We start from the raw sequence: 5000 nt of genomic DNA, 5'->3' as shown, positions 1-5000 counted from the left end.
TGGACCAGTATAGGCAAATGCTCAATCCACAAATGTCTTACAACTGGTTCGAGGCAGCTCTAACAAAGCAAGGTTGTCTGGTAGTTACCTTTTTTCTCATCATCGGAGATCGGAGTTATATCGTGGACCCACACCATTTAATAATGCCTTAAGACTTCTAATTGGGCCGTCACGCAACGGTAGCCCCACTTATTTGTGATGGAAACTCTGTGTTTCTTTGAATATAGTTGAAAATCTCTCTACATATATAGGCAATTAACAGCTGGCTACTTGAGATTAAGCGATATACGTTTACGTTTACAAATAAATCAACCTTTTTTTTTTTTAACTAAATTTTTATTAAGTCTGGGAAATCCCAAATTTTATCAATTTTTACGACAAAATAATAATAATAATAATACTTATATAGTGCTTATCCATTGCTGTCAGCTAAGCACTTCACAATAGCTAAAAAATGCAATAAAATAGTATATATAGATAAATTTCAAGTTTTAAGTGCCGAAGATGAAAAAAAAGCTATTATTTACAATTAATGTATTTATTTGGCGCGAGCACGTTTGAACAAGTCTTAAACTCATCAGTGTAACATGGATAAATAAAATACTTCCCAACTACCGGCGTTTAGATACGAGCATTTCATGAAGCCACATAGTTTGTCAGTATGCATCAGGGTGTTATGATAGTGAGAAAATTCGTAATTTATTTGTCAATACCGACCTTAAGCTTGAGATAGCCACTAACCTTATAACTTAACGGCTGCCTTTGGGTCGCGATATAAACTACCGACCTCAAGGTAGCCACTAACCAAGGTGAGTTAACGGCTACTTTTGGATGGGAGTATATTTCATGGGCCTTGAGGTAGCCACTAACCGGGTGACTTAACGGCTACCCAATGTAGGTCAGTATACCTGAGTATACAGACGAGGAAACCGGCTAACAAAAGACAAATTAAATCACGAATTTTCTCACTATCATAAAACTCCCGTCTTTGATTCGATGTACTTTAATCGTACAACATTACTCCGTACCCTTTTTACGCACATACGGCTGGTACCTTCCATCAACTATGAATAGATTTTTATTTCTGTGGACAGACGTCTTCAGCCTGGCAACGGATCCCGCGGTAGGCTCGAGTACCAGACGCGGTTTCGGGAAATGAGCCAGCGCTCACTCCCGAAATCTCGGCTGGACGCGTGAGGTGAGCCATTGTTAATCTCCGCCAATCAGAAACTCGCCTGCACAAATCCGTCTGGCATAAATTATATGTTTTGGCTGCGAAGGTATTCTTTGACCCGGCCTGTTCGAGGTTTACAGTGCTTTAAGGTAGGAAACATCCAAGATTGCGACAACGAAAAGCGTTCGAGAAACTGGACAATGGGAATTGTGTCGTTTTCTACCGCCTGAGTTCGCAAACTTCACTGATTTTCCAGATGGCGCCAAGGTCAAAATACGGCTTTCAAATCCATTGCTATTGCAATTTTCTCCTCATACTTCGTTAATGTAAGAGCAAGTAAAATTCCTCAAGATCAATTGAAAGTACTGCTGAGTTTATTGCTGGCAAAACGAGGGGGCCGATGAGGTCGACTGAGAGCTAAAGCAGCCGAAGATTTCGTCGATGATTCGCCGGTTGAATTCAAACTCACATCGATCATTTAACCACAAACTCAAGCTCGTATCATCTGGAAACTTCGCACAGACGTTTTAAGCATTGTTATGTAATTTCTGTTTTCTTAAAATCAGTGTTTTTGGGATGTCTAATGCTATTTCCCCGCCACTATTAACTTCGTCACAGACACAATCTATTGCTCACGCGTCGAGCCGTCTCTTCTCGGGGAGGATACCCGAACTCGAGTGAGCGGCTGGAAATCGAGCCTAATCCCGAGACGAATCCTTGTGACAAATAATCGTGGGAGTTCGCCTTATTCAACCTTACTCTGGATTCACAATTACTATTTTACTTCAATTATTCTTCCGCGATCGATATTATCAATTTGGAGCCGTTGGAAACTTAAAAAAACGAGAAGCTCCAAAAAGCTCGCCCTGGCTCGCCTGTGGTACGCGTTACACAAAGAACTGCAGCGTTCCAGTTAATTTTTTCAAGTGGGGCGTCATTAAGACCATTTGAGGGGTCACCCACATGTCGCGCTAGCAGAGGCCCTTTGGCTCACACGTTTAATTATTTTGTAATGTCCTGTCCCATTTAAGGTCTTTTAGTCTTTTAAGCTTTCGTAATAAATTCAGTTTAAAGATAACAAAACACGCTCTTGAGTAAAATTCACTCGTTTCTTCTTTAAATAAGTAGTCGGCAAAAAACTACCGTAAAGACTCGCAGATAAGCCGCACCTTTTTTCCAAAAATTTGCGTTCAAACCGTAGGCGCGGCTTATCTGCGAGACCATTTGGGAAAGGTGCTGTGAATTTCGGTGTCCAGTCTTCCATCGTCCGATATTATGCCTGGTTACACAGCTTCGCATAGTGCATGCAAGAAAACAACAAATTTACGCGCAAAATTCTATGGAAAAACTGCCTTGAATGAAGAAATACCTGTGAACAAATACCAGAATAATATCAATCATATGTCATAAGTGTTGGACATGATGTTTATTCTACTAAAGAGCTAAAATTACGGGTAAGACTTTTTCGATCCATTGTTGGCGAGTTTGCCTTGGATGAAGACAGAACACTTCATGGTCTCGACTTTGGATTTCTTTCGAGTTTTTTTCATGAAAAACTTTTTTTCCAAAATTTGAGTCGCTAAACTCGTGGTGCGGCTTATCTGCGAGTGCGGCTTATCTGCGAGTCTTTACGGTAACGGCAAATTGCTCTGACGGACGTTTTCCAGCATGTCGAGCAGTTGGACTAAGCAAACGTTTATTGCACATACAAGAAAGGACTAAAGGTGTTGTTTCCGCTTCGTAATGTGACGGTCTAATCTGATGCCAGGTCAAAACATTGTTTGCCTTTGCGTTTGCACCAGAAAAAGGCAAGCCAAGAGACAGATGAAGAAAAAAAATAACAGTGTTTATATATAACTATGAATCGAATTCTCATTGAAAGATCTTAAAACACGAACATTTTTGCAGTCTCTAACGTTTTGTCAAAAGGAGAAGAATTGATCACATGCTAGGCAACCGTAAAGGTGTACGTACGTGATCACCCTGTGTCAACTGAATGAACTACGGGAAAGAATGGTTCAGAGTAGAACAACGTACTTTTTAGCGAAGAAACTTCCGTCGTTTGTTACTTTTGTTGTAATATTTAACTGAATATTTAGATTACTTCTGTCGGGTCAGGCAGGCTTCTGTGTAGGGTTCCAGAGGAACCTATCTATTTTGACATCTATTTACACAATCGAGAGTTGGAGAGGCAGTTTAAATGAAAATCTAAACATCTATGATAAACAAAAACAGAATAGCGAATTACCGCAAATCACAATACTCACAAGCAAAAAGGCGAAGAAATGGTTAAGTAAATATGAAGTTTAATACTATATGATTGGATTTGGGTCAGAGTATTAAAAAAGGGATATATTGTCACGCAAATTATGTAATTTCATGACACTCAAAATTCGCAAGAAGCGCGAGTTACATGTGACAATCTTCGCACTAGCAAGTCGCAGCAATAAAATTGGATTAACCAGAAAGTTAAAAGAATATTGTTGGCTTCCCAATAAATTTCATCTTGCACTACAATGGCCGTTTTTATACTAGAAACGCATAATTCGTCTGGGACGAACTTGGGCAAACATTTTTTCTGCGTCTGTTAAATTCGTCTAGTATAAAGACGGCCAAAAGACGCATTATGCGTCTGGACGAAGAATTTATTTTAGTGCGTCTTCGAAGACGCACTAAACTGGAAAGTTCGTCCAGACGCATTATGCGTCTAGTGCCCGTCTTTATACTAGACGAAATTTACAGACGCAGAAAAAATGTTCGCCCAAGTTCGTCCAAGGCGAATTATGCGTCTCATATAGTTCGTCCCGTCTTTACACTAGACGGATAACATGAGAGACGCATAATTCGTCTGGACGGATTATGCGTCTCTACTGTAAAAACGGCCACTGACAAAATCATTTGTCAGAGAAATAAAATTCCTTTCTCCTCGTGTATCACATTTCAACGCACGTATGCAAATTTGTTAACTCATTTTCAACCCGATTCCCGGAAAAATACATAGTAATAGCAAAAATATTATTTTTCGTCAAGTGTTGCATCTTTTATGTTCAAATAACAGATAAAAATAAAGATTTTTTAACGATCTATCCGTCGACTTCCTGGTAGAATACTCTCTAGAGAGTAAAGGAACTTCCGACGTTAAATAAGGTGTATCTTTACCTTTACCTAGATATTTTTTTCATAATTTAATATTATCTGTCAAAATTTGCACAACAGTCAAATCATAAAAATAGCACCGCACGGGACAAATTTAGTCGCATTACCTCTTCGTCGAATTCTAATGCTTAACACAGGAATTTTTAGTTATTGTGAAAATCTTTCTATATTTGTTAGCGATCATCCTTTCAAATTTCAGAGAAAGCGACCGGTCTGCGAATATTTTACGAGTTTCTTTCAATGGGATGTCAAAAGGCGAAGTGGATGTTATATGCATAATCGGGCAAGTTGCGCGTGTCACGGACCCGTTATAAATCTTTTTTCACAAAATGTTCCCGAATCGTCAAGTATCACCACAGACGAAACGAAAATCATTCTAAAAGCTTATTTTACGCAAAAAGTAGATTCTGGAGGTAATTTTGAGTGTGGAAATCAAGTTTACAGCAGATGACAAATACAAACTTACGAGCCATGGTATATCCAATTAAGTTAAGGTTTACTGTAGTTTGCGAAACGAAATGGAACGAAACGAAATGAAAACCTGTAATTTGCGAAATGAAAATCTGTAGTTTGCGAAATGAAAATCTGTATTTTGCGAAATGAGAATCTGTAGTTTGCGAAATGAAAATCTGTGGTTTGCGAAATGAGAATCTGTAGTTTGCGAAATAAA

Source organism: Montipora capricornis, chromosome 11 (assembly GCF_036669925.1).
Source record: "Montipora capricornis isolate CH-2021 chromosome 11, ASM3666992v2, whole genome shotgun sequence".
In the NCBI taxonomy this organism is placed as follows: domain Eukaryota; kingdom Metazoa; phylum Cnidaria; class Anthozoa; order Scleractinia; family Acroporidae; genus Montipora; species Montipora capricornis.
The sequence above is the reverse complement of the archived record's forward strand: the minus strand, read 5'-3'. Positions refer to the sequence as shown.